Source organism: Calypte anna, chromosome 1 (genome assembly GCF_003957555.1).
Source record: "Calypte anna isolate BGI_N300 chromosome 1, bCalAnn1_v1.p, whole genome shotgun sequence".
NCBI lineage: Eukaryota > Metazoa > Chordata > Aves > Apodiformes > Trochilidae > Calypte > Calypte anna.
This window is the reverse complement of record NC_044244.1, coordinates 159516830-159541777: the sequence shown is the minus strand read 5'-3', so window position 1 is coordinate 159541777 and position 24948 is coordinate 159516830. Positions and strand designations below refer to the sequence as shown.

Genomic DNA, 24948 nt, shown 5'->3' with positions numbered 1-24948 from the left:
AATTATTAGCTCAAAAAGAGTATTTGTCAAAATATTAATTTCATGAAGGTGTAGTCATAATATGGTGCTAGAGCTTAGACTTGTTTTTACTAATTTACTACATGGATGGTGAAATATTCCAGTGCACAAAAACCCCTTAAGCTTTGCATCAGGACTGCAGACTGAAACCACAATAAAAAGATCTAATGAATTTTAAAAATTTGAACAGAATTTATCTATTTACTAATTAACGTGCTTAATCTTGTGAAGAATAACTCCAAAAATTTTACCAAATTAAAATTCTACTTGGTGTCAAATCAGAAATAAACAATGGTAAATGATGTAACAAGCAAATAATACATGATAAGCCGTGCATTATATAATAAATAAACAAATAAATAATAAAAAAATAACAAAATACTTTGGTAGTGCAATCACATTGAAGCAGCAGCACCTAAAAGACGACAGTCTAAAGGATATGAAAGTTATGAAAATTAACAACTAGGATATATGTTCGTGTCTACATTTATCTATTAAATCTACATTAACATGAATTAATGCATAATGTTTTGTCTCTTGCATTCATTAGCTAACAAAATCCATAAGCCACCTTGCTAAAACTTTCTCACCCTAGGCATCTCTGATCTCAGCATACTAGGAGCCTTTTAGATAAAATCTGCATAATTATAAAACATGTCACATTGTCATACTGAAAAAAATAAGACTTTTAAATAAGAAAAGAAACATTTCCAGGCATATTGTATTTTAGGTATTTGCCAATGCTTCTGCTTATTTAGACTATGTGTATAGTGATAGGTAATGGAAATGAAAAGAATAATTTTTGTTCTACACTAAATCAATGCACAGTCTTTACATAAAACTGATGACAATTGAAAATGTATTCTACATGACAGTGTTTACACTTCACTTTTCTTAAATCAATCCACAAGAGCTTTTGTATTATGCAATAAATGAATGGGTGAAATTACAACCCGCTCCCTTACAAAACAAATACACGTGCTGCATAAATATTAAATCACAACAGCAAATAGAAAAATTGCTGCTTACTCACTAATGAAAATGGTATGACTGTCTTTGCTTATGCAGACCTATATGCACCACTAGAATGTAATGTCTTCATTTCAAAGAATAACCTTTTCTACTGAAATATAAAAACATTGAAAAGAACTTAGATACTCTAGAAATTTCTTACATATCCGTACCCTGGAGCACAATCCAGCAACTTACGTTTGTGCTCAGGATTTCTGCATGTGTGAAGAAATCCAAGTGAAATTCAAACAGCTGTGGTGATGGGCTGGCTAGAGACTGGTCACCAGCAGTGTTCCTCAGGGCTCACTTCCAGGGCCAGGTCATTTTTATCAATTAACTGGATGCAGGAATTAAATGAACCATCAGCAAAAGCACTGCTCTCTGAAAGGAACAACCTCTCCTCTGAGGATGTGGAAGGCACCCTGTACACAGCAATTAAGAGTCCTCATGGATGTTCTTGGACTCAATGTTAATAGTTGTTTTACATAAACCCCCAGCAAATGTAGAGGATTGGATTTGGCCTGCACAAGGCCTTACAGGCCTTGCTCATCATTGAGCCAGAGTTACAAATAAACTCATGCTGCCGAATGACCTTGAAGTTGTTTTTCAACCTTGAGCTATCTGGAAAAGTCCCGAGAAGCTTGAAAAGAGAACGTCGTGGCTAAAGAATTCAGGATGTGAAAAACCGCAAGAGGTGGAGTTTACGTTTAGCATGTAACCAATAATGAGCTAAGCTTTTGCAATATGTATAAGCTAATTATAATCATTGACCAATGATATTATGACAAGTAGGCATAACTTAGTTTAAGAAGTATAAATACACGTTTCATGCTCTAATAAAGTTGGACTTTGACTGATCACATTGGTCGTGTGTCAGCCCCTTCTTGCGACAAGTGGCGCTCGAACAGGGACCCCATAGACAGGGTCTTAGACTAGAATAGTCTGAAGAACTGTTTTTTCAGAGGGAGTCTCGGCTCGGAGACGTTTCGGGCCCCGGAGCCGCCGCCGCCGCCTTTTCCTCCGCGCCCCGCTCCCCGCTGTGCTACCGCCGCCTGCTCCTCCTCCCGTCCCCCGCCCCGCTCTCCTCTTTCCTCCTCCTGGCATCCGGCGGCGGCGAGGCCCCGGCGGCGGCGGCGCAGCGAGAGGCCCCGGCGCTAGCGGAAAGCCCGGCAGGAGCGAGAGGCCCCGGAACCAGCAGAGACCCGCCCCGTGCCCGCATTCTCCACCGCAAGAGTCTGGAAACTGGAAGCAAGAAGACCGGCCCGGAATAGCAGTACCGGAGACTACCCGCCCGCTGACCCGCAGAGAGGCAGTAAAAGAGAGGAGTCTGAAGCCGAAGACGTCGTAAGCCGATACTGCTCAGAGTGGCTGTGCGCACAGGTATTAACGCTTAATAATGGAAAGGCAGACGACGTATGATGTATTTAAATGCTTTTTAGAAAAGCGGGGTACGAAATTAGATTGGAAAAAAGAGTTGCAGCCTCTATTAGAGTATGCAGAACAATTAGATTATTTTAAAGATCCTAACGAGGTTTTTGAACGAAGTGAATGGAAAAATTTTGGTCGGGATATATGGCTAAAAGGAATAGATGATGAAAAATGTGCTCAGAAACATACAAAAACTTCGAAACTGGTTATAGAACAACTTGATAGGCATTATAATGAACAAAAAGCGGTACAGGAAGCTAAAGTACGATTATCGGCGATTGATATTAAAAAGGATCCGAATGGTGCTGAGGTGATGTGGCGTGGGTTGCCTTTGAGTGATGAGATCCAGGATATATTGAGATCTGAATATGCTGCTGCTGTAAAGGGTCTCGGCGCGGTAGTACAAGAAAGAAATAGGGATGAGGATCGGGGTACCGAAGAAGAAGTCTTAACTCCTCCCCTATTAATTCCTACAGCCCCTATTTTGGGTCAGGAGGAAGATGTCATTATCAAAAAACTCCGAAGAACTGAAATGAAGGCCGTCGATAGAGTGGATTATTGGCGACAGGTGACTGTAAATTTGCTGGGGGAGGGAGACGAGGAAGCATTCATTAGGCTGACTAGAAAAGAGGAAATCGCACTACCCGTAATATATACTCAAAGCCAGAATGGTATTAATGCAGACATCACTAATTTACCTTGGAAGTTATTGTTGCAGCTTAGACAAACGGTGTCTCAGTATGGTATTCAATCAGAGCCAGCTAGGCAAATGCTGTCCTTTATCTGGGAAAATTATAACATGTTACCCAAAGATTCCTACAATGTGATGAAATTGATTTTGTCTCCATCGGATTTTACAGAGTTCACTGATATGTGGGAAAAATTAGCTCGTCAGGTTGCTGCCGTTCAGAGGCAAGCTGGAGATCCCTTACATGGGGTTACGGTCGATGAATTGTGTGGCACCGGACAATATTCAAGGGTGGAATTGCAGGCGACATTAGACCCTCAAATATTGGCGGCGTCTAATGAACTTGTAAAATTATGTATACAAAAAATGAAGGATGGTACTACCTCTCCGCACTATATGGGAATTAAGCAGGGTAAAAGTGAAAACTTAGACAGTTTTGTTGACAAACTTACGACAGCTATGAGAGCTGCGCAGGTACCTACTGAAATACAGGAAGCTATATTAAAACAGTGTTTGATTCAAAATGGTACTCCGCAAACACAGCAATTAATTGCTATGCTGGGACCCACTTGGTCTGTATCAGAGCTTTTGCAAAAGGCTCAGAGTATGCCTAGCGGCCCAATGGCAATGTTAGCAGAAGCGGTAAAAGGCTTAGGTCTAGGATTAGAAAAGCAAGCTCAGGCTTTAGAGATTGTGTTGCAACAACAGGGTGAGTCATTAGCTAATTCGAACCGCCAGATTATGGCTGCCTTAATGCCTTTGCGACAGCCAAGGAAGGTACAGAAGTCTTCGCCCCGAGGTCCACAGTGTTTTCGGTGCAGTCACGTGGGACATATTAGAAGAAACTGTAAAACTGAAAAAGTATGGTGCCAGCAGTGTCGCAATGACAGCCATAGTTCATCAGTTTGCCGTAGCCAAATGTCGGGAAACTTCAAGCAGAGCGCGGGGGGCCGTCACGTAATGACACAAGTAGCGGCTCAAGCTCAACATACAATCGGAGTGAAGAATCCCTTCAACCAGCCACCCCAGGAAGCCTCGGCTTGGACCTGGCAACCGCAGTAGAAATTAGATTATTAGATAAAAAGCCACAGAAAGTCTCTACCGGAGTGTTTGGTCCAGTAAAAATTAATGGCAGTGCCGTAGGTTGTTTACTTATAGGGCGTTCCTCTGCTACAATGCTGGGCTTGGTGGTTGCAACAGGTTTAATCAATAAGGATTATAAAGGAGACATAAAAATTATGGTATCCACACAATTTCCACCCTTAGTAATACCTAAGGGAAGTAAGATAGCTCAGTTGATTCCCTTGCCACACCTTGCTGCAGGAATTGCGCCTCATAGCCGACAGGTCAGAGGAGATGGGGGTTTTGGATCCTCCACGGCTCCACTGACTATGCTGACAGCGCGCATGACTAAGAGGCCTCAGATTACTGTAGAAGTGACCTATCAGTGTACTAGTATTTCACTGCAAGGACTGCTAGATATTGGTGCTGATAACGCCAAGGTCGCGGGTTCGGTCCCTGTACAGGCCACCATGTTACTGTAGAGGATTGGATTTGGCCTGCACAAGGCCTTACAGGCCTTGCTCATCATTGAGCCAGAGTTACAGATAAACTCATTGTTGATGATTGGGCATTGCCTATGCAAGGCCTTACTGTTAGCAATACTAAGGCTAACTGTTAGCAATATAAAAGCTAGCTAGAATCAAAGCCATATATAGTCATGTATTGAATAACCTTGACGAGTCTGCACTGTCCTTGATACACAGCAAAAGCAAGTAAACTGGACATTGTGGTCATAAAAATGAGGATGTAATCCGCGTGTGGGAATCCCTTGGGATTACCGAAGGAGGATTCACTTGTTTTATGCCAACCAACCATAAGCTTAGTTTTTGTAATATGCATGAGCTAATTAAGGCAACTAACCAATTGTAATAAAAGTAGACATATGTTATGTGTTATATAATAGCAAATGTTTAAAAGAACATCTTAGAGACAATAAAGTTGGCTCTGACAGATCACATTGATCGTGTGTCATCCCCTTCTTGCGACAACTCATGCTGCCAAAAGACCTTGAAGTTGTTTTTCAACCTTGAGCTATCTGGAAAAGTCCCGAGAAGCTTGAAAACAGAAAGTCGTGGCTAAAGAATTCAGGATGTGAAAAACCGCAAGAGGTGGAGTTTACGTTTAGCATGTAACCAATAATGAGCTAAGCTTTTGCAATATGTATAAGCTAATTATAATCATTGACCAATGATATTATGACAAGTAGGCATAACTTAGTTTAAGAAGTATAAATATACGTTTGATGCTCTAATAAAGTTGGACTTTGACTGATCACATTGGTCGTGTGTCAGCCCCTTCTCGCGACAAGTGGCGCCCGAACAGGGACCCCATAGACAGGGTCTTAGACTAGAATAGTCTGAAGAACTGTTTTTTCAGAGGGAGTCTCGGCTCGGAGACGTTTCGGGACCCGGAGCCGCCGCCTTTTCCTCCGCGCCCCGCTCCCCGCTGTGCTACCGCCGCCTGCTCCTCCTCCCGGCCCCCGCCCCGCTCTCCTCTTTCCTCCTCCTGGCATCCGGCGGCGGCGCAGCGAGAGGCCCCGGCGCTAGCGGAAAGCCCGGCAGGAGCGAGAGGCCCCGGAGCCAGCAGAGACCCGCCCCGTGCCCCCGCATTCTCCACCACAAGCAAATCCTAGGACTGCACCCAAGGCAGAAAAACAACACAACTCCAAACACACTCAGTGTGGATTGTTATTTGAAGATTTTGCCTAAATGCTTAAATTATGCAAAATACATAAGAGAACATCACATTTTGCTTAAGTGCTTAAAATAATTGGATACCTTTTTTGGATTTTTTTCTTAGAGATTAAGCAGTTTTATTATATTCATTGTATAAATCAAAAGAATAAACACTGAAAAATGACTATGGAAAAGCAGGCTAAAACTATCTGAAAAGTCCACATTGAAAACTTTGGGACTATATTGGTTAAAGCACTATTAATATTTCAAACAGCACTTCACTTCAAATATCCTCAAAAAAAAGGTTCTTACAATTTCCATATAATGATTTATCATCCAAAGTTTCAAGAAAGGTAACTATAAAGTGAGAAACATTATTATTAGAGAACTTTTGTAGAAAAATTGCAGTTTAAATTACTTAATATTGCACAGAAGGAAACTTGATAAAAAAGTACTGGCTATATTCAGTTTACATAAGCACTGCATACCTACAAATTGCTTATTAGGAATGAGGTAAGAGTCCTCTACTAAACAAAATTGCTTCTATTTATCTTGTTTGTCGAAAGAAAGAGAAGAGAGTTCATGGAAAATATTATTTAGGATTCTATAGTTACAGATTTCATCATAATGCATATGTGCGAGTACTCTAAATCAAGGCTGTGTATGCAGCTTTCCTTATGGCATCTGAATATTAGACTCTGCATTTCAGAATCTTTGAACATATTATTTACATATAATTGTCTCCTTAAAGAATTCAGTAAAAGAAAATTAAAGGGGAAAAAAAAATTGCACAGGACACCTGGCTTGAAAGATATTATGACTAGCAGTATGTTCTAAAACTTCAGTATGTGAAAACAGAAACAGATTAAATTACAGTAATGTAATTTAAGGTAAATGTAATGTAAATTTAAAATTGCTTTTTTTTTTTTTTTCTTAAAAACGAAAAAGGAATGTTTCATATTTAATCTCTGAGCAGCTATTGTCCTGAAACTGAAGACAGATGTTGTTTAAATGTCCTTTAGAGAAGCTTCTATTTCTACATTGAGGACTGAGGAAGTCTGAGAACCAAAGACAAGGTGACTAACATTTATATGACAAAGTCATGTAAGCTAACTCTCACACTTCATTTATATTCTGAATTTTAAAAGGTAAATATCAAGTTTGCAGTAGTGTAAGTATGCATTCATGTATGAACTAATATATATTTTATGGGAAGGAAGCTGTTAATTGCTGACAATTATGACTGCAATGAGAACTTTAGATTAGATATACACTGTATAGATTTTTAAAACAAATGTTAATTTATTTACACATATTAGAAACAGCAGTAAAATTTGCTGGTCAAATGTACCATTTTCTACAGTACTTTTCAGATTGAGATTCACTATTTTAAAACCATTAATAAAAGCCAAACACAGAAAAGAATCATTATTTTTTCTTTTAGTATAATAAGATAAATTTAGCATCTGAATTCTGCAATAGGATTAAAGTTCTGTCTAAACGATGTTGCATATTGTACACATTTTACACAGCTCTGTATTTGTAGATAGAAAGATAAATTGCCAAGTATTCAAGAAGAAGTAAGTCTCAGGTTTTGCCCTTCTTAGAACAAACAACCTGGTAGCAGTATTTTATAAATATACATGAGAAATATTTTTGCTGTAAACAAACTTCACAACTCTTTCTTTAGTGAAAAAGGTCCTATTTTTTATTATCACAATGATAAATGGAAGCAGAAGTATTGTGCCTCAGGTAAACTACTAACCTGTAACATCTAAGTTGCTTGTTTCGGTTTTTTTTTTTTTTCCTAGTATCAGAAATACTGATGTTTTAAATCAATTCTTTATTCTCTGGAGAAAAGTGCCCTTGTGTGGATTTATATTAATTTGCCTTCTTCTGTACAAAAGTTTTTTATTCCATATATTAGGAAGATATCTAGATTATTTAGGGCTAAATAAGACATGTCTGAATGTCAAACCTTCAGGGTACTGAAAGCCTGAGAATCCAGGCTTCAAACAAATGGTCAGATACTAAGAAAGGCTACAGAATCCAGGGATCATTGAGTTAAAATTGTTAAATTCTTCCCTTAGTAAATATACCAAAACAAATTATCCTCCTGTTGACTGAATGACATCGTATTTCTGTGCTGCAGCAAATTCTACGTATCTCCTGTGAAAAAACCCCACAGACTTTTAACCATTGCTTTGAAGTTTTGGGTGACTGCTTTCTACTCAGCTAAGGAATTTCCTATCCTCTCTGACTGTCAATTCCTTTCCTAGCAAAATCTCTCAAACAGTATTCTGAATTCCTAGATGTTCCCTCTGCTGAGCTGTCTGTTAAGGAGAATTTGACATTTATCCCAGACTATTCCACTTTACTCAGTTTCTGTATTCAAGACTAAGAAGAAGAAAGCCTCCTTCTCTTTTGCACCTTTTTAACAGGACATAAGATGTATTAAGCACTAATAACAAAAAAAGAGATTAGCATGTCACATGTATTTAAAGCCAAGAAGATTGATTAGATTATTAATGTAATTTTCTGTATATCAAATATATTCTGCACATACAGTTCACAAAATACCCCAGGACAAAGAATCATTTCTGCTTTGCCTGGGTTTTATTCAAACACATCCAATCTTGAGATGACAATATCTAGAGATGGAGAATTCACCACTTTTATCTGCACCTGTCCCAGTTTATTCCAGTTTTTAAACATCCATCCTAATGGCAAAGTAAACCTTATTTCCACTCTATAAACTGAACTGCCACTTGCTAAGATCTCTCAGCTAGATTAAAGAACTATTTTGATCACAGTATTTTTCCCTGTGGAGTTAAACTATAATCCAGTATGTACTTTTCTTTTTAATAAGCTCAAATAACCTGAACAATCTAAAGACATTTATTGCAAGGTATTTTCTCTTCTCCTGTAAGCCTGTGTGTATCTGTTCTTCACATATTCCAAATATCAAGCACTATTTAAAGATGGTGACACAAAGTATTTCAAGTCCCTTTTTTTTTGCCAAGGCACCATATGGAGGCAGAAGGGGGTTCATCTATTCCTGTATCGATCTTCTGAAGCTAAAATATCCAGATAGTACATATCACATCTTACTGAAATGCAAATGTATTAGCTCCACGATTGTTCATTGACCTCACTTCAGTAAACCCCATGTATTTGTACATGTTATATATATATATATATATATATATGTAGATAGGCAAACAGGTAAGCACACACACACCAATATATGGTATGTGTCAATGTATGTGTGTATATATATGTACAAAGACATATACACACACATGTATCACTAGCCTATATTTTGAACTCTGAGTATTACCTTCATCTTCATTGCCATAGCTTTAAACAAATTCCATTTTCCTTAAGCTTTTCTCTTCTTTCTGGGAATAAAAACTCCATATAAATTTATATCTAAATTTATTTTATTCCTCTGATTTAAAAATCTAGATCTCTTCCACATCTCAATCCATATATGCTGGGTGGTATTGATAGTTTATTATAACTTTATTTTTTTTTCCTTCTAGTAATCAAGAATGTTAAGTATCGCCCATAATTTATTTATCCTTTATTTTAAGTAGAGTTTGCTCATCATCACATGAAACAATCCTATCTTCAACAACAGTTTCAATAATGCTGTCACACCATGAGGTCCTGTACTTACTTTGGCTTAGTAACTATTTGGTAAAGAAACCTGGAAGCTCCTACATCCAGAAATTAATGGACCCTACTTTTATCAGCAATATGTATTTCCTAAATCTTGTGCATTATTGGAGTTCAAGTCTTCCATAATGACAACCCTTAGTAATATCTCTCACTTTTATAACTTAACAGACAACAACATACGTTTACACATCTAGTTCCACTCATCTCTAACTGATATTTTCTCTATTTTAATATTCTTCCCTTTTCAGTTTATCAGAACCTGTTGCTATTCTCTATCATATCCCTGTCTATCACACTATTTACCACTTTTACTTCTCATTTCCTTTCTTTAATGAAGAAGCCATATCTTTTCATACCCGTGGCAGACATCCACAAAAATCAAGTTTGTGCTACCTCTATAAAATCTAGTTTCACATAGGAACTAATAAAAGTTTTTCTAATTAGCTGCTCTGTCTTAACATTATTATATGAATAATGACATAGCACTAAAATTTGAGGGTTTGTCAATTAGAATTCCCTGTGTTCAGTTCTCTTGTCCCTTCTTACCTCCTGTTTTATTTCAAACTCAGATCCTTCATTCTTCATCTTTCTGCTCTAGGGTATGTCACTCCCTCTCTTTTGAACACATTAAAAAATACTTAGTTCTTAGCAATCAATCTAACCAGTTCTCCACAGCTGCTGTTTGTCCTGATTATTTATTGTCCTGTCAGTCTTGTATCATTCATGGACGTTAGACTATTCCATTTATTAAAACTGGGTTTTAGTTTGGTTTAAATAAGCTCTCCTTTGTATGGTAGAGGATACCAACATTACACATATGTAAATGACACAAAATATACTCTGAGAATTAATATCAAGTTCACTAATATAAATTATTATTTAACTACCAAGTTAAATACTATTGATAACTATCAAAATTATATATATATATATATATATATATAAAATGCAAACTGAAATCTTCTTAGTACTTACATTAGTAAAATCAGGCTAAAGTCATATTCTTCAGAGATTTTTTTTTTGTTTAACAGTGATCTATGTTCACATCTTAAAAAATCCACCAGAGGAGTTTTATATATAAAATATATATATAATATAAAATATATAATACATAATATATAACATATATTATATATTTTTTATATATAACATAACATATATAATAATATATTTTTATATTTTTGTGTATATAATATAACATATAACATATATAACATATGTAATAATATATATTATAAAATAATATATATTTTGTACATATATATTTTTATATATAAAATACTATAAATAAAATAGAAATGTTGACAAAAAATATGAACCCTTGGAAAAAAAGTCTTAATATGCAACTGCTATAGTTTTTTGGTTTTTGTTTTTTTTTAATTGAGCACTAAAATCTTTAGGCAAGGTAATGTCAAGAAAATGAGAATTTAGTAAAACTGGATTAAAATTAAACTTTAAATTTCCAATGTTCAAAATCTGTGGTATAATCAGGAATGACATGCAGCTATTGGATTCTCATTCAAGTCTTTAATTGTATGAGTATTTTTGAGTAATTACTCCAGTAAATTAAATTGAACCATATGTTAACAGCCAGACTTTTATCATGGGCACCTCGGTGGTACAGAATATCCTTACAAGTTCTGGTTTTAGAATGCATCAGTGCTAAATTAGGGATTTTTCAAACTTCTTATCTCACAGAAAAGCCCCAAGAAATACCACACAGTTCTTTCTGTCTTCCTTTTGGCCATGTTTTCCTTACAGAATACACTCGGATTACACCAATATTTTTGACACTGTGGAATACCACCTAAATATATTAATACTAAAAATGATGTTAATACATCACCATTTTGAACAAATAATTCTTGACACTATACATGAAAATAAAATATATGAAGAGTTGGAAGGCATTCACAATACACAACAAGCTGAAGCAATCTTAACAGAGTGATTCTAGATTTAGTTGTGTTTGCCAGCTGGTATAAACCAGCATAGCTCTAATGACTTTAATGAAATTATGTCAGTTTAAATTAGATATTTTGCTATTCTAATTACTTTCTTAGTATCCAATGTAATAATGATCTCAAAATAAAAGTAACATTATTTTCTTCTAGGAAGAAACTGATTCTTTTTCTTTTGAATCATGTCTTAATTTTTGAAGTAATTCAGGAGTAACCTTTGAGCAAGCTTTTAGAAACACAATTCCAGAAGATGAGAAATTATTTAAAGGAATCACTCAAAATAAAATGTTTTTTCTTCTTTTCTTCCATTTCTTTCCTTTTATTTTTAGTCACTCCTCTTATGCTATGGAACAGTTTCACTTTGCTGCACGGCTGCAAGTCTCCTGGGTGTCACAAAAGTGAGGTCAAATATTAAGGGGATCATAAGAAGTAAGAGAAGCCTGATCATGAGGAAATACAAGGAAATCCAGACAGAGGAATGTGGCTTAGCTGTGATTATTGGCTGAAAAGCATCTTCTCTACAGAGGGGAATGCCATCTACCCCTAACAAATAGAAGTTAGGCATTCTCCCTCAAAAAAACTGCTCACAACAAAAATAATTACTGCTTTCATTCATTGTCAGCATTTGCCTCCCCAGATAACTGCTAAGTGTGATGGAGCCTTGCTTTCCTAGAGATGGCTGCCAATTAGAAGTGATTAATTAATGTCTTCTTTTTATTTGCTTGCATGCATGGCTTTTGGTTTACATATACAACTGTGTTTATCTCAACCCAAGTGACTCAATTTTAACCTGATTCTCCACTCCATCCCACTAGAGGGGAATGAATGAGCAGATGTGTAGTTTTTAGCTGCCTATCAGGGTTAAAGTGCTACAGGTGAATACAGACACTGTAAAAATAGAGGATTTTCATTAAAAAAGCAGGGATATACATATATTAGGGAGTGCAATACTTCAATATAAATAAGATTTGGATTCTCCAGTATTGGATAAGATTAGGTCAAGTAATTTTACTTACTTATATCTTGGTTCCATACTAAGTTGGAGATAAAAATGTCCACTTGTGCTTACATGAACTCATAGGAATTTTTACTAAGTACTAGAAAGACTTTAAAGTAGTGGCTTTCAATTATAATAGGGAGATGCAGTAAAATAACATCTGCTTATTATACTATTTATAAGTGTACACATTGCAAACAGTGATAAACATCAATACTTGCCCAGAAAATCCTCAAATAAATCATCATCACTATTAAGAGATGTTTGAAAAATGGGAGTCCTAGATAAAAGCAATAAAAACATACCATAAAGAGCAGGAGAGAAAAAAAATGATCAGCATATCCAAACAGTGTAGCTATCATACATGTAATTTCTAGTAATCCTTATTGATTTACCTGTATTGTCTGTCTTTTCAGCTTAATTTTTAAGGTTTCAATTATGCCACACATAATTACTACACACAATTATTAAAGTCTGTTGCTACCCTAAAGTGATCAAGAGGTGAAGCATCAATACAGAATGTATGAAAGGACAATAGAGTAGTAGCCTAAAAAGAAAAGAAGAAGGAAGCCATGAAGAAGGAACAGCAGGAAAGCAGGAAGAGAAAGAGGATCAAAGGAATGGAAAGGGACAGAGGAAGGGAATACAAAAGGGAGTGAGAAGAAGAGGAGGGATAAAGAAATGAAGAAGGGAAGAAGAGGGGAGAAAAAGTGAAAGTTAATGATATTATGAAAGACAGGGAGAGGTAAAAAATGAAATTATGTTGTAGGTACGATTCTTGATCTACCCTTTATATGTGTGTTATATATTGATCATATAAAAATGAGATGTTAATTTTATTGGTGCTTTATACATTCATTGTTTCCCTTTTCATATTGGGTTGCATGAAGAAAGCAGATCCAAAGCTGTTGATAAGCTTTTTAATAAAGATGTAATTACATCTTTCTGATTTTTAAATAAAAGCATAAAGCTGAAAATATTTCGAAATTCTTTTATTTTATATAGCCCCCTTTGTTTAAGGTATCATCTATTACAAGTCTTCAACACTTGTAAGGCTAACTAAATTATAAAAACATAAAATTACATGATACATTACCATAAAGTAAAAAAACTAAAAAAAAAAAAAATTATTTCTGGTAAGGAATATTTCCAGTCAAAACAAGACAATATGGTATTTCTTATTGCCAAGAAAAAAACTACGATGAACACTTGTCAAAGCGGAGGGGGCAGGGAGAATGAGCACCAGACATATAGCTCAATTTAATAACTGAACTGAAGCAGTGGATAAGCTGTGTCAGAAAAAACTTCACACTCCCACACATAAAACCTACACAGAGTTCCAGTTACTGAAGCTGTCTCTAAATCTGTGCTGGCACAGTAGAGCCTGGGGAAATGCAACACTTACTCCAACTCAGTGCTGTATCTCTGCACAACATCCTCCTTCCCCTGCCCTTCTGGTCCCAATTCTATTACCGAGAAGGTGTCAAAGAGGCTGCCAGTCAGTCCACTATGATATTATGTATCTTGCCAGCACTTCTAGGTTTTTTTTCTTCTCTTGCTTGCGGACCCATAGTTTGTACCAAGGATTATTTCTGCATCATACTGTCTGCCATGGTTTAATATATCCTGTCACACAATTCCTTATTATGGCAATGTTTTGATGCTCCCATAGCAAAAACAAAACAAAACAAAACTTTCTGAAGTTCTGTGATCAACAAGAAATGTTCCAAATGTGAATACAATGAAATATTTTATGGACAAGCATTACCCACAATTTGAAGGCTCAGGCTGGAATAATATGCCAGGGCCATGGAATGACAAATCTTGTCTAGTAATAATATTGTTTTTTTGATATAGATTGAGTAAATGAGAATATACAACTTTCTGTTCCTCTGACTCCAGTTAAGAAGAAATACTTGCAGATTGTTTTTTTTCTCAGTAGATCTTTATTATGATCCTCTAACACCTGTCACTACTGTGTTGAAGGGCACACGTAAATTGACAGAACACTGTAAAGCTTCAATTTTTGATACTGCTTCAGGGATGAGCAGACCTGACCTTTACTCTGAACCATTCTCTCTCTTTTTTTTTTTTTTTTTTTTTTTTTTTTTTTCCCAGTACTAAAAGCATCAATATCATTCTTTGAGATATTATCTTTATTTTTGTATGACTGCAAATTCTCCCCAACTTAGTCAGCAGAGACACATGCTGTCTGCCCTGCATTATACTGAAAACATTACTTCCAGAGAAGAGCAAAATTAATACTCAACCACTCTCAAGTCTTCACTATTATCACCAAAAATTAACCATCAAGCTTATCTGACACTTGGAAATGAGGAACACTATCTCTGAGTCAGTAACTCAAGATACCTTGTTGCTTTTGAAAGACAAATCACACAGTCTCATCCTGACTGTCAACAAATACTCCTTAGTCTATGCTCCAGTGCTTCAGAGATGATCTTGTAAATAGCATGTGCTGTATATTAAAGCTAAATAAAATATTAAAACTAAGTGTCAAGGCCTCAGAATGCATCATTGTAAGACTGAGAGTCACCGATGATTGCAGAAAGCAGAGCAGTGACTAGACAAGAATCTTGGTGATGGAATTTCTAGAGTAGGATTGCTACTGGTCACGTACTCTTCTGTTCCACTTCTCAGTAATATCCTAGTGCCAAAGACTGACTTGTTTGTGAGCCATTGCTATGTCTTCCCATCCTCTCTTTTCCTTACAGACGCCCCCATGCTAGTTCCTGGTCCACTACACTGTACAATCTTATTTCCTTGCCCCCTTCTGCTAGATACATATTTCCAGTTACCCTCCCTCTCCTCTCCTCTCCTCTCCTCTCCTCTCCTCTCCTCTCCTCTCCTCTGCCTCTCCTCTCCTCTCCTCTCCTCTCCTCTCTCTTCCTCTCCTCTCCTCTCCTCTCCTCTCCTCTCCTCTCCTCTCCTCTCCTCTCCTCTCCTCTCCTCTCTCTCCTCTCCTCTCTCTTTCTCCTCTCCTCTCCCTTCCTCCTCTCCTCTCCTCTCTCCCTCCTCTCCTCTCCTCTCCTCTCCTCTCCTCTCCTCTCCTCTCCTCTCCTCTCCTTCCTCTCCTTCCTCTCCCCTCATCCTCTCCTCTCCTCTCCTCTCCTCTCCTCTCCTCTCCTCTCCTCTCCTCTCCTCTCCTCTCTCTCCTCTCCTCTCCTCTCTCTCTCCTCTCCTCTCCTCTCCTCTCCCTCTCCTCTCCTCTCCTCTCCTCTCCTCTCCTCTCCTCTCCTCTCTCTTCTCCTCTCCTCTTCCCTTCTCCTCTCCTCTCCTCTCCTCTCCTCTCCTCTCCTCTCCTCTCCTCTCCTCTCCTCTCCTCTCCTCTCCTCTCTCTTCTCTTCTCCTCTCCTCTCCTCTCCTCTCTCTTCTCCTCTCCTCTCTCCTCTCCTCTCTCCTCTCCTCTCCTCTCCTCTCCTCTCCTCTCCTCTCCTCTCCTCTCCTCTCCTCTCCTCTCCTCTCCTCTCCTCTCCTCTCCTCTCCTCTCCTCTCCTCTCCTCTCCTCTCCATCTGAAAAGCCCACAGGAAGCACTATTGTTTTCTTTCTACCCTAAAAGGTCTCCACTTGATCCTAAAGCATTGAAGACAGCAGACAGAAAACACATGGGCTATGTCATGATTTCCCAGTACACTTGAATTGGAACTTCAATACATACAACATTTTCAGAGAATTTAGCCCTCAGCTTCTAATTTTCTACTACATATACAAGTCAAGTTTTCGAGAGGGTTTGCGTTTTTAGCCATTCTTGGATATGCTTTCATGAAAACAAGTAAATTATGTTTGTCCTCAGTACTGATACATATCCCTCAACATATCCCCAAGATGTACAAATGTCAGATGTTTGATTTCATACTAGTGTACAGATTCAAAAGTTTTGAATTTACAGCTACAAAACTCTGCTGTCTTGATTCTCATCTTCTGTATTTTCCATGAATGCTAAGAAAATCCCCTAAAATTCAGTGTCTTTAGACTACTTTTTTACTGTGATATTTGCAGTTCTGTATGTGCTGACACAGCTTCATGCTCACTGATTTTAGGCACTCACCAGTGCTTTTTGGTTAAGAATCTGCTTGTCCTGTGCTACTACAGTAATTTATTTATACCTGCAGTTCATTCAGAGAAGCAGGATTTTAAAATTGATATATTCTTCACTCAAAAGATTGAGATGTAGGTCTGCTGACCTGACAGACAAACCATCATAAAACCCACTGAAGAAAGAAAACACACATCAATGTCTCTTCATATGAAATGATATTTCTGCTAGCACTCTGAAGCATAGTAAGTATTAGCTGAATTGGATACTAAAGCTGCTGCTGAATATTCAGGTTTCTAGAACCCAAATAAACTTGAAAACCAAGTTAAAACCATAGGAACTGTTGACTCCTGTATATAATGTAAAAGGATCATTCAGATGAGAGTAATAATTTTTATAGCAGCACTCCAGGAATAATAGAGTACTCTGCCATACTAACTGTTTTAATGTGGCATTTAGGCAATAAAAAAGAAATTCATGATGATAAGGAAGGAATCAAATTATGATTAATGCACTATATAATGTTTGTATAACTATTTTCCTGTAGATTCACAGCATTTCACTACCAGCAGTGGTCTTCTCTATTTCCTACTAATTATTTCACTGTACATATACTAGTTGTTGAAATTCTCTTACTTTCTTCTTCTCCTACTGTGTTTTGATGGAGTGGTAGGGTAAGATGCCATGTCACAGCTGTACTAAGGAGAACTTACAAAAAAGCAACACGCTGTGGTAAATGCTATTACTTTTGAACAAGCACCGTAAAATACCAGAAGTGTGAAAAATGATCTATAAAGTACAATTACCTTTCAAAGCAAAAAGGAGAAGAAAGAAATCAGAAGTATAATTCATTATAATAGTCATAATAAAGTTTAATGTCAGTAATTAAAAATTAAAAAGAAAAAAGACAGATGAATGGAACATATTTTAAGAAAGTCACACTAGTAGAAAAACAGACTAGTCACACTAGTAGAAAAACAGACTAGTCTAAGCTTAGTTTTGCACATAAAGATCGAATTTTATAAGTAAGATCATCATAAGCTTTCTCACTGTTCTTTATTTCTTGCATGTCTTTAAAGTGGTAAAATGCAGAAAATTCTAAATTTAAAAACAAATACATCCAAGTAAGGTAGGAATGATACAATGAGCTCCTAAATGCTTTTTGTTTCTAACTCTGCACTGAACAAATGTTCTCATTACACTTTTAACAGTTTTTTTCTTAAAGTATTTTACTGAGATCTTTTTCTTGTTTCTTTTTTTTTTCTCTCTCTCCAAGTGTTAATAACATAATATATTGCATTTTTATACAAACAAATGTCCAGCAATATGTGTAACAATGTGACCATCCAGTGTGTGACACAGTCTTCCATAGTTGCTTGAGTACTGTAATCTATGACATCATTATCTGGTGGCTGGACAAATGTTTCAAGATAGTTTTTGAAGAAGCAACAATAAAACACAAGAAAAAGCAAATGAATAAATGTTGTGGTGCTGTCTGGAGTCACTCTAGTTTTCTATGAACACTATGTATTCTGAGGAAAAACACTTTACAGATCATTGCATGCAGAATGCAATAACATCTGAACACAGACTGCTCAGGTCTTGAAGATTTACATTTGTTATTTACTGTGCATGCAGGACATTTTGTACAATGATATATTTTGGACAAGTATGCCTGACAGAGCATAAGAAACAGAAAATCACAGAATGCTTTAAAATTTCAGTGTGTTACTGCTAAGTTGTCGCTATCATATTATCGATAGCTTGTTACTAATAAAAGTCAACACAATGTTAGCTTTGGGAACTCCATCTGTTGCACATTGCTTAAAAAATAAATTTTAAAATATAGACAATGTACAATCTTTAGCTTTATGTTGTCCTTGAATACACAGCTTATATCTCAGACCACTGAAAATGTACATGAGATACACTGAAAAGACCCATAGAATAATTTGGTTCTAAGTGACCTCTGAAGATCATCGAGTCAAACTCCCTGCCCAGTGCATGTTCTACTGTGTCAGATTATACAGCAACATTTTCAGTCAAGTCTTGAATATTTCCAGGAACATATAAAAAACCCACATTGTTTGTTGCTTTTCTAGTATTTTTCACCCCCATAGTTTGAAAAAAAAAAAAAAAAAGAAAAAAAAAATCCTCATATCCAGTTGGGATTCCCTATTTTCTATTTTGTGCCTGTTGCCTAATGATCTACACCTTCAAAAATATTCTGGCACCATTTTCTCTGTATCCTCCAATTGGGTATATGCAGAAATCAGGGAGGTCTCCCTTAGCCCTGTCTTAATGGGTTCAACAGGCCTGGTTCTCCAGACTTTCTTCATATGCTGTGTCCTCCAGCATCCAATCAGCATGGATGTACACGCAGTTTATACATGTCTCTCTTACACCGAGGAACCCAAAAGTACACACAGCACTTCACGTGCAGTCTCACAACAGGGAATGATCACTTTCTACAGCTCCCTGGTTGTCGCTAACACAACCCAGGATGTTGTTGGCCTTCTTTTGCTGCCAGGGTACATTGCTGGCTTACATTCAATTTGGTGTCCATGAGGACCCTCAGGTCCTTCCCTGCAGCAGCTACTCTCTCGTGTGCACTGGTGAATGGAGTGATTAGTCCCTTTGCATATCCCTTTGTTGAACTTTGTGATATTCCTGCCATCCCATTTTTCCAGCCTGCCCTCTCAACAGCAGTCCTGACTTTAAATATATTGATCATCTTCCCCTTTCAGTTTGTTGACAACTACAAACTTGCTGAGAGAAAAGTCCATCCTACCTACTAGAGCTTTAATAAATTATTAAAACAATATTTGACTCAAAAATGATCCCTGAGGATCATCACTATTTATTGGTTACCAGCTTGACTCCTTACTACAGATTCTGAGCTTCCCTGGCCAGGCACCAATCTTATTATCTATTTATCCATATCACCAGTGTGGTGATAGTGGTCAAAACAAATTATGATATGAAGTTCATAGAATCATAGAATCATAGAATCATAGAATTGGCTGGGTTGGAAGGGACCTCAGAGATCATCGAGTCCAACCCTTGAACCACCGTTGCGGTTGCTAGACCATGGCACTGAGTGCCACATCCAGTCTTTTTTTAAATATCTCCAGGGACGGAGAATCCACCACTTCAGTGGGCAGCCCATTCCAATGACGGATCACTCTTTCCGTAAAGAAATTCTTTCTAATATCTAACCTAAACTTCCCCTGGCACAACTTAAGTCCATGCCCTCTTGTCTTGTTGAAAGTCGTTTGGTAAAAGAGCCCAACCCCCCCCTGGCTACACCCTCCTTTCAGGTAGTTGTAGAGAGCGATGAGGTCTCCCCTGAGCCGCCTCTTCTTTAGGCTGAACAACCCCAGTTCTCTCAGCCTCTCCTCGTAGGGTCTATGCTCGAGTCCCTTCACCAGCCTGGTTGCCCTCCTTTGGACCTGCTCCAGGACCTCGATATCCTTCCTGAACTGGGGGGCCCAGAACTGGACACAGTACTCCAGGTGTGGCCTTACGAGGGCTGAGTACAGGGGCAGAATCACTTCCTTGGACCTGCTGGCAATGCTGTTCCGGATACAGGCCAGGATGCCATTGGCTTTCTTGGCCACCTGGGCACACTGCTGGCTCATGTTCAGCTTCTTGTCTATCCAGACTCCCAGGTCCTTTTCTGCCTGGCTGCTCTCCAGCCACTCTGTCCCCAGCCTGTATTGCTGCATGGGGTTGTTGTGGCCAAAGTGCAGGACCCGGCACTTGGCCGTGTTAAACCTCATCCCGTTGGAATCAGCCCAACTCTCCAGTCTGTCCAGGTCCCACTGCAGAGCCCTCCTGCCTTCTAGTTGATCAACACTCCCCCCCAGCTTAGTGTCATCTGCGAATTTGCTGATGATGGACTCAATCCCCTCATCTAAATCATCAATGAAGATGTTGAACAGAACTGGGCCCAACACTGATCCCTGGGGGACACCACTAGTGACCGGCCGCCAACTGGATGCAGCCCCGTTCAGCACCACTCTCTGGGCCCGGCCCTCCAGCCAGTTCCTAACCCAGCACAGGGTGCTCCTGTCCAAGCTGCGGGCTGACAGTTTTTTCAGGAGGATGCTGTGGGAGACGGTGTCAAAGGCTTTGCTGAAGTCTAGGCAGACAAAGTTAACAAAGTTGTCATCTGGTCAGTATCTGTTGAGTAGTATTTGGTCAGCTATTTTAAATAGCAGAAAGCCAACTGATGACCCATGCTATAAAACATCTTAAATAGCATATTTTAAAGAATCATTAAATTACAGTACTAGAGCTTGCTTGCTTCACTTGTTATCTGACCTTAGAGCCACATTAACACTGAAATCAACCACTGATGTCTGAATGTACTGCCACAACTCATTTATTATCCATGACCATCTATCAATATCCCAATAATATTCTTCTTATTTCAATATGGAATATTTCAATTATTTCAACTATTTCAATACTTCAGGATAAGCTAGAATAAAAGCAACTGGATAGGAAAGGATGTATCATTCCTTCCTCAGTCCATGCCGCTAGCTTTTAACTGTGAAACTGTGGCTTAGCTAGTAACCATAACTAATAACATGATCACTGAAGCTTTTCACTATGAAAGATCATTGCAAAAATTGCATACTGCACACATAAAAAATCATTGCTCCATCTGCAGTATAATTAGAATTCTCTGTAAGTTAAAGGGTCTATACAGAATCAGTACATGTCACTGACATTACTTACGTGTTTATAATTAAGTTTGAATAATGTTTTGCTGTGCTGGGGCAAATGACCCTTGCAGAGTGAAGCACAGAACTGCACCTAAACACCTTCTGAACTGAAACTAAACACCTTCTACCACCTCGTTCAAAGGAATCTGCAAGCATTCTGCATCTCCCAGGCTTGGAATTGTAACATAATTTACATATAAGTTATACTACTAAAGGGCTACAGATGCATCAATAACTTCATTCCTATAAGGTTTTTTACCTAGGGAAATTTTAAGTATGGCTATCCTCCTACATAATCCCTCCAAGTAATCTGAAGATTTTCAAGTTTATGTTTAGCAATTCATCTTGGAATACAGTGAAATAAAAATGTGGAATAAGCTTTATCATCTCAATGGTCAAAATGAAGTTTCAAGATGCAAAATGATCACTGAGCTGCCAGTGAAGTTCTCTGAGAGGTAAGTAACTGAAAGATAAAACAGTTCTATATGTAATATTTCAACTTTTCATTTGAAACAATCGGGCTGCAGTTGAATGGCAGGATATTGAGATGAAGAAGCTTGTAGCATAACTTGGAATGGCACACTAAATTTCTAAGCATTATCTTTACAACAGAAGTGGAGATAGAGCAACAGAACTATTCAAAGCCTTGCCAAGTACAAATAAAATTTTAAAGAATATCTCATGGTTTTAAATCAAACTGCAGTTATCTAATTAAGGAGAAAAATATGACAAGCTTGTAATCTCTCATGGCCATGAAGTTCATTAAACTGGCATGGTCTATTACAAACTTTCAACAATAAGCATATACAGTTCAAAATAAAGTATATTACTAAGGGTCATATATTCTAAAAGGATTGCCTTCACAATTTTAAATTTGAATTTTTTCATCTCTATAAAACCAGTAAGACCATACATTACAACTCCAATTGCTGGCACATATCACAAGGTGATAAATTGCTGGCTTTAAAGCTTAGCTTCTCTATGCATGGAAGCCATGGTAACTAGGAGAATAAAGAAACGTCACTAAACATGCATTAAAAGAATGCATTTGCTGTAGCTTTTTGATATTTTCTATTTTGCTGCCTTTTTTGTTGTTGTTTTAGACAACACATGCAGTTCACTGTACTATCACTGCACTGACAGAATGAGCATAAATGAGGATACCTCAAAAATGAAACAACCCATATTAAATCTGATGTTCCTCAAAGAAGAAACCAACAAAACTTTACAGTTTTGCTTATTTTTAACCTCTTGTTTCTAATGCTCTAATTTAAAATGTTGCTATCGAAGTTCCACTTATAAAAAGTACAGAGAATGCTAAGACAGATATTTACAACTTTCACTGTTCACTAACTTCTAATGAAATCTACCTCCTCTCTTTCCCCACTAACCTCATAACTTGCTATTTGGAAATTGTATTTTCTAGAGATTTTTCAAATGTTTTCAGTTTCTTGTTTTTCTTTACTGCTTTTCTCATCTTCACTTTCTCACTGCCTCCTGTGCTCCATGCACACCTTTTCTTTTCCTCACTTAGATTTTGTATTTCAAAAGAACTGTTTGATATTTGATACTGAAGACTGAGTAAATACCAGGGATATTTTAAGTCTGCTGATGAACAGGGATATAAAACTGCAACAGTTAATGAATTTTACTTCCATTAGAAGCTTTCCTAAGGCTCAGCAATTAGTCCTTGCATTTTGACAAAAGTTTGTTCCACTTTAATTAAGTCTGGACATACCTGTGTCAACTATGAAAAGATGTATTCCACGTATTTCATGCTTAAGGAGAATGAACAGTTATTTAATATGACAAAAAACGTGTTGGAAGTGACATACCTCCTGAAGTCAACAGGATTCTTAAATTTAGTGGTCTGTTCTTTAGCAGGTTTTGGGTCTTTTCAATATAAAGAAATCTCCAAGCTCAAATGTCTTGCTCTCATAATTTACAATATGTGAAAGCCCAAGGCAAACTTATTATATATAAATATATATAAATTATTTTTAATGAACAACACTGTAATTTAGAACTTCTAAGTATCAAGTCTGACACTAAACAAGGAATTACTTTTGAAAAATGAAGATTACATATTCATGGAGATTCAATGAAGCAAATAATTTTAATGGAAATATATTTGTTTTCATTAAATGCTACTGTGAAGACAACTGTGAATGACTTTCTAATGAAAAATAATTAGTGGAGGAAAGCTGCACAAGATTTGGCAGGTACTATGCAGTCATAGACATATCCTAAGGTTCCAGCACTTTAAATGAGTATCACACCTAAGGGCTAAAAAGAATTAATTTTTTCTGTTGTTGTTTGTTTGGTTTGGTTTGGTTTTAATAAATTAATATTTAATTTCACCTGTGTAATTGACCTAGAAGCAAAATTATTCCAAGATGAAAATTGAGACACATGTCAAAATTATCACATTCTATCACATATGCCATGTCTACACAATCTATGCAAGATTATTAAAAAACTTTATATTTATATTTATATTTATATTTTTCCTTAATACCACAACTAATATAGAATTACTTTGTCTTTGAGGGTTTTTTTAATCTCTAAAAACATTATGGTACAGAATTGTTATTTCTCATCGATTCTAGCTGTATTTTCTATCACATTATGGTTAGTAGAACAAAAAATATTAATTTTTGTTTTGACAATTCTTGACTGCAATATTCATGATACATATGATGGGGTAAAAATAATTTCTTGTGTTTTCTTTAGAAAACAAAAAAGCTGGATTCACTAATCTGTTATTTTGCCTTTATATGAAAAGAAATTTAAGCAAGTTATTTTCTACACCTTTAAAGGAATAATAAATTATTATGAGGAAACCTCCACAGAATATACAAAAGTTTAAGAAGTACCAATATTTCACAATAAATTAACTTTTGCAAGGATACCTTGGAATAAAATATACAGACCTAGAATCTGAGGTGCATCACTTGCGATTCTTATAGAAAGCACCCTGAAAAGCTATAAGGCAAGGGTCTTGGATCTGTCTTGAAAGCATGAGAACTTTTTAAAAACAAAGATTTTTTATTCCCCTTTAAAAGATAGTTCTCCTTCAAATCCTCCATATAAGACAGGAACTTGTTAACAAACTCCCTCTTGCCCTACTTAACATTTTCTTTCATCACAGTCCATACTATTTCCTTGGAGCCTTAAGGAAAAAAATAATGTTTTCTGTCACCTTGGAGACTAAGTATCTGTTCTTTGCTCTTATCATCACTTTTCTGCCTTTTATTCATATCACAAGGTCTCTGTGTGCTGTTCCCTTACTGCCCTCGCATGGGTATCTTCCTGGAACTCAAGAAGTGTTTCCTGGTTATGGATGCATGTGGAAGAAACCATCACTTTTCTGTTATGCAGATTCTCACTGATCTACAGTGTTGTAGTCAAGACAGGGAAGAAGGGATCCTTCCCCCTACTCAAAACTGGTTGCTCACAATCTTTAATACAAAGCAGTAAATCAAATACATATGACCTAACTCACACCTAAATGCAACATCATGTTTCCTATGACAATATCAGGCACTATGAAGCTTGAATTTCAGGACTATGTTTTCACGGGTCTGGAAGTTTAATCACATACAGAAAAGATACTGGAATTGCTTAATTGAATA

General features: G+C 37.1%; 1 protein-coding gene across 1 annotated transcript in view; it reads right to left on the bottom strand.

Moving 5' to 3' along the window:
- The window catches only part of KLHL1 (kelch like family member 1), a 190308-nt gene that overhangs the window by 91977 nt on the left and 73383 nt on the right, over window positions 1–24948 (bottom strand).